Genomic DNA, 12,023 nt, shown 5'->3' on the forward strand with positions numbered 1-12,023 from the left:
TTTCCATTCTCTCTGCTACAGATAATGGGACTTCATATACTGACATTGGCCACATTAACCTAGGATACAAGCCAAACTGCAAGCACCACAACCTCAGTTTTCCTGGGAGCCCTGATTTATCTATTCTCTCCAGCCCTTCTGCAACATCCTTTCTAAATTGCACAACCTGTTCAACATCATTCAGGTCCACATTGTACCACCGTCCTAGACTCTTAACTGATTTCTCCCTAATTGTTGGGATTTCCTCACCATCTATAGCGAACTTTCTATCACTTACTTTCCCTCTGTATATTGAAATACTCCTTGACTTACTAGGCTTAATCTTCATACTAGCCCACTTGAGATTCTGATTGACTTTATCTAACAACCTCCTTGTACATGGCACTGTTGAAGTTAGCAGTGTCATATCATCCATATAAGCCCTAATTGGTGGAAGACGCATTCCATTCTGCCGTCTCTCTCCACCTACGACCCACTTGGAAGCCCTAATAATTACCTCCATAGCCATTGTGAAAGCTAGCGGGGACACTGTACATCCTGCCATAATACCAACCTCCAATCTTTGCCAGCCTGTTGTGAGCTCTGCGATACTTGCACACAGTCTGATGTCTTGGAAATATGCTTTCACCAAGTTAACAACTATCTCCGGCACTTTAAAGTAGTCAAAGGAACTCCAAATAAGGTTATGTGGCACTGACCCAAACGCATTAGCCAGATCTAAAAATACAACATTCAAGTCTCTTTTCTCCCTCTTAGCTGTCTGAATCTGATGCCAAATCATGCTAGTATGCTCTAAGCATCCCGCAAATCCTGGTATCCCTGCTTTTTGCACTGTCGTATCTATCATACCATTCCTTTCTAAGTATTTAGCCAGCCTCTGTGCTACGATACTAAAGAAAATCTTTCCCTCAACATTTAGGAGAGAAATCATCCGAAACTGGCTAAGGTCCGATGACTCCTTCTCCTTAGGGATGAAGACACCTCCTGCCCTGCGCCATGCTCTTGGAATACTTTGTTTCTCCCAAACTATTCTCAGGTATCTCCATAGTGTCCTTAAGATGCCAGGTGCACTCTTATAGACACGGTAGGGGACTCCATTAGGCCCTGGGGCCGAAGAAGCCTTTGCACGCCTAACCACCTCCACCACTTCTCTCCACCTAGGTGGGCTCACATCCATCTCCTGCTCCACTTCCCCTAATGGTGGCATGTCAGGTGGAAGACCTATGTTCCTATTCTCCTTTGAATCTGAATACGTCGACTTCAAATACTGTTCAATCTCTGATTTCGTTGCCTTAAGTTGCCCTCCTTTTTCTTGATTAAACAAGCCTTTCACAAAAAGGCTATGTTTGTAACTATGTTTTGAAAGGTGCTACATAAATAAATCTATTATCATCATTATCAGTTTTCAATTATTATTAATTATTTTATTTATATTCATTCAGAACTTTTCTGGACTAAAAGTGCCAGAGATGCAGCTTCTCTGTGGTTTTTGTCAGATTTTGGTGCAGCAGATGTGACAATTACAGAGTCTCTTTCAGGTCCAGCTGTTGAAACGCTATAAATTGCAGAACATGGGCAAAAGTAGGTCATTCCTGTGACTGGGTTTTTTAAAAAAAAATTGGATTAACTGTGTCTGAGTGTCAATTGTGTCGCGCTGCTGCTGTTGTTCCTGTTCTGTGTCTGTGCATGTTCTTTTAGTGGCCATGGCTGATTACAGCAGGCGTCATCAAAACATGACATTATTCAGTCGCAAAGTAGCATTTAATCTTTTATTATCATTGTGGAGTGACTGATCACTCACAAAACAGACGAGCATTTAGCTTCGCTGATCTGAATATGTGGGCCTGAGAAAAAGAAACCTGAAGCTTATCGCCTGATGGTCATGCACACTCACACACTGATGGCACAGCATCGGCCCAAGATCGTTCAGTTACAGTGTCAATCACAGATCGGGGACCTTTTGTTGTAGCTTTTCATAATGTACCTAGTGAACACAGGTGTTGAGATATTTTCTCCATGATTTCTGTGGACATGCAATTATAACTGTGGTAAATGTTTTTTTTTTTTTTTTTTTAAGTTTCAACAAAGATTGAAAAAATATTGACAGCCCTGCTTCGTTCCAGACACAACTCTGGACTATCCTTAACTGTGACCCATTATGAGACAAAGCTGACTTCTAAGGATAGTCGTTTTTTCTCGTATTCCATTGACATCCTTTCTTCCATTGTACTGTTGTCGAAATATACTTTCAGAATCCTTATCATCATGTGCTTCAGTGTTTGCACAGTTCAAAACGAGAGGAATTTTATTGTACAATTAAAGACAATCAGCGCAAGACAACCAAGTCATATCACCAAATCAGTTTCAAGTGTCTTCACTGGGCCTCATAATAAGCATGATGCTTAGTATAAATCGCCTGTCGAGGGAAGCGTCGACTCATCCAACCGTCTCAGCGCTCGTTCGCGCTCCAGCACTGTGCTACAGGAAGAAGAAACCTGCTCCAGCTCAGCCATGAGGACTCTGCTGCTGGCCTCTGCTCTCTTTGTGGGGCTGTTTGGCTCTTCTGTCCCTTACCATGCCTACTGCAGAACACTGTGGTGAGTCAGGACTGCTGATCTACTTCTGATGGACTTGTTTCGTGTGTCTTTTGTGTCTGACTGTGAGTTAAGGAAAGACTTTGTCCAAACTGTGTTACTCCTCTTTTTCTAGGCTCTTCGCAACACCTTGTGCTGAAGTCAGCACCAAATTAGTTGAGCAGATCCAAGCCTTCAACCCTCTGAATGGCTGTGATGAATGTCAGTATATGGTAAGAACCACTTCTGTTCCTGTAAGTGATGTTTTAGTTGGGAAAACTAGTATCAATATAAGAGAAATGAATTTAGTGTATTGATGTGTTGTTTTCTGTCCCAGCTTGTGATGGCCAGCCCTCGATCTATCAAAGCCAACCACACTTCTTTTGATGGCCTCCAGACTAAGACCATCATCTTCACAGTAAGCCCCACCCAACGAACCAGTGGCTGCCGCGTGTTTGTGAGTATCAGTCTGGCTCATTTTAGCATCCAAATCTGTGGTCTCACATTCAAGTTTCCTCTTATTCACGCTTTTATGTGAGATGAGCTACAGTTCCATCTGAAAAAGATGAAGAAAGAGGTCGATGGAAGGTGCTCGTCTTCTCACAGGAGCCACGTGTAGCCCTTGCACATTGTCTGAGACATACATCTGCCACTCATGCCACTGACCAAATTATTTCAAAGATGCTTTGGATATTAATTAACAGCTCCATGGCTTTTATTCAAATTTGTATACATCTGATTATCCAGCTGCTCTGAGTTTAATGGACACATCTTTTGAGTTCTTTTAGAAACTTGATGCTTAGATCTGGAAATTATTTTTACTAAAAGCAAAGCTGTGTGGTGGAATAGCTTTACCAAACCTTCAAATTTAATACCGGACACCAAAAAGCTTATTGTCTTGGTCGCCTAATACATCCTCCTGTGGCACTCCTGCTTGGTCACAAGTTTAATCTCGTTCCTGCATTTCGCTCCCTGCCCTTTTGTGTTCATCAAGCCTTTTCCTCCACAGGCCTGTCGAAACCCTGCAGTTTTATACAATTTGGTCTCAATTTAGAAAACGCTAGATTAGTCACCATGTCTGCTTGCGCCCCAATTGCAGCTAACCATCTGTTCCCATGCATTTGATCAGAGGCTCGAAAAGGGAGTTTTAAACATCAGGCTGTTGTGTAAAGAGGACATTTTCATGCCTCTTGATCAAACCAGTTCACTCTACCAGTGTGCTCTAATTCCTTCTGTTTCTTACAAATCAGACACTTCATAAGTAGTCAGTTTAATCAATTTCCTTCTCTGCCACCAAAAACATCTCTTCATGTAATCCAAGAGATCAAAACAGTGGCTCAGGGAATAACATCCCGGCTTTTTACAGCTATATTTGATATGGATGACTCATCAGTCACAGTGATAAAGGAAAGCTGGGAAAATGATTTGGAAACGGACATATCAGAGGGTCAGTGGTATAAAATACTTAAACACATTCACTCTTCATCATGGCCTCATTCAATTGAACATTTGACTCGGACCACCGGCTTCATATGTCGGAGGTCACCTGCGAATCTTTATCACACATTTTTCTCACGTCCCAACCTAACAGCATTCTATATTTGAAGTTTAATCAGATTTTGCCCTCTTCTTGGACTTGGTACACAATCTGAGGATCTTCACCTCACACAGCAACGTTAAACAGCACGGCCTGCTCAGCCCTTTGGCAACGCATCTCATTCTTTCGAACTGGGAGAGTGACCGCCCAGCCGTCTTTGGCAGGTGGATTTGTGAGGTCCTGCAGTTTCTCGAAATAGAAATAGTAAGACAGACACGGCGGGGATCCTCCAGGAAATTTGATGCAGCGTGGCAGCCTTTTATTTCTTGTGTGGAACGTTTAATTACGCCTCTTATCTCTTGACAATGGGTATTGCTTTGGATGTACTCTGTGAACTGGTGTGTTTTTGTTTTGGTTCATTTTATCTGTTCCTTTTTGTGTTTTTTTTAACCTATTCAGTATGTCTGTGTCATACCTGCTGTCTGTTCACTATGTCTTATGAAAAACTCAATAAGAATACATCGACTGGAAAAAAAAACTGACAGAGGATTCAAAGCACAACAAACAAAATGAATCCAGACTCACAATCTGGCAACTAAGTATTATTATTTTTGATTTGTAAATGTGTTGTAAACCACTAATCAAATCATTAGTAACAGTGTATAAACCCAGTGTAAATTGTAAAGATTCATTAGTTAGTTAATTTGTATTAACACTATTTATTATTATTATTTTTTTAATCTGAAGGCAGCATACATTGTTTTTCCACACTTTTTGGGGTTATACATATTTTTTTAAATATTTTTTCTACTTTTTAGTATACAGTCAAAAATTTTATTTTGTTTGTATAATATGTACATATATATAGTCTACTTTTTTATTGTGTATTTCGTTTTTTTGAATTTCTCTATCTCTGTAGCTATTTTTCTTCCCACTGCTATTACATGCTGCTGTAATGCCCAAATTTTAGCTTATTTTATCTTGTTTATGCATCTACTTGCTTGCTTACCAGGCACAGTCCACTTCTCTGGGACTCACCAGCCTCCTTGATGACGGCCGCAACTACTGCAACCTCTACAACCTGCTGTCAGGTGAGTTCAGGAGTCAGGATCCCTTGACAACATGAATTATCTTGTCCGTGCTTATTCTTCCTATCATAATTTTAAAGTCTGACACTCTCATATTTTAGTGTTCTTGTCTTTATCGCCATATAAACTTTAGAGACATCTTTGTTTTCTGAATGCAAACGAGTATTGAGCTGTGGAATGACTCACTTGTGTTTTGTGAATGGATGTTTTGCTTCCAGCGAGCGGACTGACCTCAGCACCAGGCTTCAGGGAGATGACCAATGAGTGGGCTTGCATGGGCTACAAACGGGCCACCTGTAAAGCCTAACAAGCTTTGATGCTGAAACAACTTGTGTCATGATCTACCAAATCATGTCATAAATTTGTTGTTTGTTTGAATTAGAAATGTTGTTTTTTTCCTCCTCTAAACTAATTTGTATATCCTTGAGAAAATACCAATAAAAAGCTGCAATTCTATTCTGCTCTCTGCAAGTGTGCATTTAATTTTTACTGATGTTTGGACACATCATGCAGACTGTTGCTGCAGTAGTGACCTCCTCTGATCTTAACAACATGTACTTTTACAGGGTAGTACTGCAGGGGTTTAATGCTGATAACTGCTGATACGTAAGTGACTGGTTTGACTTGGGGCTAGAAAACATTTCCAGTGTAATCCGGATTTTAAGCATTGGTGTTCAGTGATGCTGGTTATTGAGGACAGGAAGTGATGTGGATCTAATCAGTGGTAATATGACATGAAGGGAGACTTGATAAAACTGCATGTCATCGAATTAAAGGCTCTGATAGCTACTCGATAACTGCTTACTGATGAGCTCAAGATGACACGCTGCAACCTTTGATCATAAGACACTTAGCTCTCAGATGATGCCAAACAATTAATTTTTTTTACCTTTGATTTATTTACCGGGTCTCTTAAGGAAATGAGGTGTGAAAGACCAAACCAAGGACACGAGGAGCCTCGTGTTCAGTGCCTGATGTATAGGGACCAGGCAAATCCAAAAACACATGAGGGGATGCAAAGACAAAAACAACAAACCAAACAAATTAACTCCCAACTTAGTGGAAATATGCACCAATGTCTAACCACCAAACCTCTCTGAATATGAATTAAATTACTGAAAACTTCACATTTACTAAATCAACCAACTATTGAACTAATCAAACAACATTTACACCCCTCTGGTGCCCAGAGGATTGACTGCATCTAATTTGCCTCTCCCTTCTCCCAGGTGCTGTTTAACTCATGGGGAAAGAAACAAAGAGACTTTAGAAATATGCAAAGAAAATACATAGTGTAGGATTAAGAATACATAAACTAACTAACTTAACTAAAATGCGTGCACTCCACGTAAGAAAGCAATGTACCCCTGGAATTCTACAAACAAAGCCAACCTTTGTTACTCCAATTTGAATACTGACTGTGATATTTTGCTAAACTAAGGAAAAGACTTAGTGTGATGATGTGATGAATAATTATTAAAAGTCTGATAATTATAAAAGCCACTTTTTGTTAACCAGACAGGTAGTTAGCTTCTTAAGAGGTGTGTCTGTTTTATTGGTGATTTTCTTGCTGGGCAGGGTGCTGCTGGATTTTTATCATTATTATGAATGTTATAAATGTATAAACATTAAGTTCAACTTTTTGCTCATTAAGTCGCATATGTTTTTGGAAACAGATTTTAGATCCTTTTAAGCAGGGGCGTCACTAGGTTTTAAGAACAAGGGGGGCTTAGGGGGGGCCCCAAGAGATGCACAGGATGTGAGTGAATGTAGTGCACAAGTACAAAACTTCACAAACAGCCAACAAAGACTGAGAAATTATTCATTATTATTAATTCCGTCTGTGTTTAATACAGTACAACAACAAACAGAGGTTTGACGAAAAAATGGCTACACTTGCGAGTTACTTGGTGGATGGAAGCATCAAAGAATGCCGTCTGTTTTTAAGGGTGGCAAATCGGTCTATCACTCTGTTGTGACACAGATGCTGAAACTCGTCTTTTTCAATTGACATGACTGCAAGACTGTGAAGTCTTTTCTGACCCATTGTTTGAGGAATACAGCTGATGCAGTGCACTAAAGGACCTTTCACACGAGCAGCTGCTTACAGGCACTGTTAGGGCAACTTGGATGGTAGCCTTCAGAGAGGGAAACATGTCTAAGTCAAGGAGGTTGTGCACAGACAATATATCTTCTCGTGGACATCCAGCATCTGTTTTCCAGGCAAGAAAGTTTCTGGACACCAGAACCTCCTCTGTTTTTAGGTCAATGCTGTAGTGCTTTGCAAGTTCATTCAAGTGTGATTCACTCAAGAAGTTCTCACATTTAGGACTGCATGCCTGGATGCCTTTTAGTAGCCCTGCATCTACACTGCAAAATCTTCCATAGCCAACCATCCTATTCTTAATATTACTATCACTATCATATATATATATATATATATATATATATATATATATATATATATATATATATATATACACACACACACACACACACACTTTCTAATCATTTCTCTCCGACTCACCTTTCCAGTAGAGGTCTATCCCCTCTCACTCCCTGTGCTCCCCTGCCCTGACTCCTACACGTCAATAGAGGTGGTGGAGTGATTATTATTAGTGTATTATTATTATCCACTGATGGTAATCATATGTGAATGAGCCCAGCTCCATGCGTGAAGTGAGAAACACGGCTGATGGCTGATGCTCCAGAAGGAAGTCACCCCAACGACAGTGGTAAAAAAAGAGTGCATACTTAACTCTATAAACAACCAGGACATTCACAATGCATTTCAGACTAACTAGCTGGCAGCAGCTAAGTAGCAGCGTTCTTTCAGAGCTGGGATGTAACTTTTGACCGCAAAACAACACAGGTAAGACGTGCGCAGATTGTCTGTAGTGTGTGCGCAAGCCAGGTTTTTGATGGTCAAACACGGAGCATTTGGTTTATTAACTACACGGGACTTTCTGCTGTCAGCTGGGGGCTTGAGCTAACTAAGTGTTGCTACCAGCAGTGATGAATGCTTACTTTCTTGAAAAACCTTCTTATGTCCATCCTTCACCCATCCGTTCACGCTCTGCTCCTGCCGCTGTGCTACAGAGGTACACACACAGGCTGCCGTTACCGACTGCGAGCAAGGTCACAGGGAAAACGTGGACTGGATTTTCAGTGATGGGGGCGTTCTCTATATGAAAAAGTGGAATGGATTGGATAACGACGCACTGAAGGGGCTCTCCCTATCTTACGCTATGAAATGAGATTTGTGATCATATTTCAGTGAATAATGACTGAATAATTATTGATTTAAACTCATATTCTCACCACTTTGTATTGAATATGTGGGCTTTTTTGGGGGTAAAATTATTATTATTATTATTACTATTTTTAATAAAACAACCCAAATGTATCTATTTAAAATAGGCCTAACGACGCCACTGCTTTTAAGCATGGCTGTAATTCTAGGCCTTTGTCAGTGCCAATCCCAGACTCAAGGCATCTTTATTCTCCTATATTATGGTAAATAATCAATAACACAGTAAACACATCCACAGGTATACATGACTTGATATTACCTCTAATTGCTGTGACTTAAGGCATGAGGAGTGTCTAATTGATTGACTGATCAATTTCAGTCCGCCTTACTGGCCCTCGTGATGAGTTTTCCATGGAAATACATCCACTTGATCAGTCACAAGCTCAAATTTTCCAGAGGTACTTAAGCCTACAGAGCGAGCAACCGGCGCAGTCTCCACGTTGAGGAAACCTGCTTCACTGCAACCATGAAGCTTCTGCTGCTGGCCTCTGTTCTTATTGCCGGGCTCCTCTGGTCCTCAGCTGCCATCCCGGTACCTGTTCCTTATCATGCTTTCTGCAGGACAATCTGGTAAGACTCACGTCTCTGCCTTCATCACTTGTTTCTCTGCGTCATTGCATTCAAACTCAGAAAGAATACCAAAGGAATACTAAACACAGGAAACTATTGAGAACATCAGCTGGAAGCAAGCTGTTGCTGTTTGCTGTCATTTCAGTAACAACGTGTTCATACTGTGATGATTGCTGCAGGCTGTTTGGGCTCCCCTGTGCTGACGTCGGCACCAGAATGGTGCAACAGATTCAAGCCTTCAGTCCGGTGAATGGCTGTGAAAAATGTCACTATTCAGTAAGTTTTTTGTTTTTTTATCGCTTTTCTGGTGGCTTACGTGTAATTACATTTAATTTCATACACTTGTGCTTTAAATGTAAAGGCGCTGAAACATTCTTCCTTCTGTTGTTTGTCCACTGATCAAAATACGAGTCTGTGTTTGCAGATATTATTGAATGTAAACATTGTCTGAAGTCTTAGTATTTACATATATGACAGGAGTTTATACAACAAAGGGTTTGGCATGTATCCTTAGACACTTAATTCAAATAAAAAAAAAATTTATTCTAACTTTTAATTAATAACTTGGTCAACTTTGTCTGTTAAATTTTGGTTGTTAGGACTTTCTTTTGTGTTTTTAAGAAAGCTGTTAAAGATATTTCACAAATAATAATCAAACAACTGCTTGCAAACACCTACTTCTGGCCAGTTAGTTTTCAGTGCGTACTGAAGGTCATGTGTCCGTCTGTATGTGAACACCTTATTGTCCTTCATCCCAGCTTGTTTCAGCCTCCAACGAATCTATCCAGGCCCACCACACTTCCTCAGATGACCTGCAGACTGAGAACATAGAGTTCACCCTAGAAAACACCATCCTGACCGGCAGCTGCCGCGTGTCTGTGAGTCACGCCAATATTCACGCCTTCACATGAATTTATTTAGAGGATAACACGCATAAATTCCTATATTTTGCTTGCTTGTTGGCAGGCTCAGTCTGCTTCTGATGCATTCAGCAGCCTTCTTGACGGTGGCCTCAACTACTGCAACCTCTACGACCTGCTGTCAGGTGAACGTCTTTTTCTAGCTGAGATGAAGTATCCTGTCATGAATGCGTCTACTCATTCTTAACTTTGCTGTTATGATTGTTTCTGTTAGTGAACAGTTCTTTTCTCTTTGTGGATAAAACAATAAGAATCGATGTGGAATTCTGCTTATGTAAATTAATCTTTTCATTTTAGCGAGTGGCCTCAACTTAGCACCAGGCTTCATGGAGATGACCAGTGAATGGGCTTGCCTTGGCTATGCATTGGCCACCTGCAGGACCTAACAAGCTGGCGGATAGAGAGTTATGGCTTGGTCATGTCGCATTTGTTGTATCAGGCTTTATTCTTTGGAAAATGTATGCAAATATGTCAGTCTGTGCTGATTAGGATCATAATTAATTCAGTCTGCTTTGCACATCTGAGTCATGCTTTTGTCACTGACACGTGTGGAATGTGAGATTTCATGTTAAATATAATTAAATGTCATTCATTCAGTCACGCTTTGTTAAAGAACATAAAATTCAAGAAAAAAATGTAACAAAGTGCATAAAAGCTAAATAAAGAGAAACATATTCATGTGCCAGGTATACTTCGCGTATGCTGTTTTATTCCGTTTATATCAACAAAAACATCATCAAATTCACTGATATTCTTGATTTTCATGGTTAAATGTGTGATGGTCATCCACATGTCAGATGACTTTTCTTAGCTGGCAGGACATTCTCAAAGCGGAACGTCACAGAATCAGCAAGCTTGACAGTCAGTGGATGTCCATATATTATTGGATAAAAACACAACCGTATCCGGACCAGAGAGTCACCCACAAGCATGAAGCCTGCGCAGCCTGACACAAAGGCTAAAAAATACCTGGATATTTTAAACCTACCCAATGTGAAATTAAGGTCAACTGGAAACAGGAAAATGAGTAACCAATTGCTAGTATGCATAACCAAATTTGTTTTAACCAGAGTCTTGACCCGCACACACAACCAGGAGAATCAGAGCTGCATTTCTGCCCTGAAACAAACAAAAGCATGAGCAGTGAGAATACAGGAAATACTAATAATCAAACTAATAAACCAGGAGACACGAGGTGGTTTGTGAGACTGCATCTGGTCCAGTCATTGTTCCTCTTGGCTTCCTGTCATCTATAATTAAAGAAGGGACGTAAATGAGTCAACACATTCCCAAATTTCACCAGCTGGGGATTAATGATGCCTTATCTTATCTTATCTTATCTTACATTTGTTTAAAATGATTCAACTTAATTTTGTTGTGATAAGAATTTGGAACAACCTTCAGATACAGTGGGAAAAGTCCTGAACAAACGCTTTAAAAGTTGATTTTGATAAATTAACAATGAATTTCAGTAAAACTAAACTGAAATACTGAAATATATCCAAAAAGAAACTCGTGATAAAGTAGTAGAAGTAGAATTTCTGAAGTGATTTGATCAACACTGACAAGCACAGAACTGCTTTGTTGAAGTCAGAATTTCTTTGTATCCTGTCAAATGTGTTTGTTTTTAGACTGGCTGCGCTGCTTTTAAGATAACTGAGGGTCTTTGAGTCTAGACATTTTACTCAAGTGAAATTTTCCTGATCTAGTGACAGGTATTTTTCGTTATTTTATGTAACATTTCCCCCGTTTTATTGCAATTGTTTATTTGTTTTTGAGTGTTTTTGCAGTGAGTGTCTGAAATTAAATTCATCACAGTAATAACGAATAATAAATCCCGCTGGAAGCCACACATAAATAACATCTAACTAAATCATCCAACTAAAATATCAAAATGCATTGCTTTATTTATTATTCATAATGCGTCTTATACTTTTTCTTTATACTCCAATATATAACCTTCTGTCTGGAAGTGTGGGGGAAATACTTGCAAAACAAACACTAATGCAAAAAATTGTAAAC

The sequence above is a fragment of the Chelmon rostratus genome, chromosome 12 (genome assembly GCF_017976325.1).
Source record: "Chelmon rostratus isolate fCheRos1 chromosome 12, fCheRos1.pri, whole genome shotgun sequence".
NCBI classification, from domain to species: domain Eukaryota; kingdom Metazoa; phylum Chordata; class Actinopteri; order Chaetodontiformes; family Chaetodontidae; genus Chelmon; species Chelmon rostratus.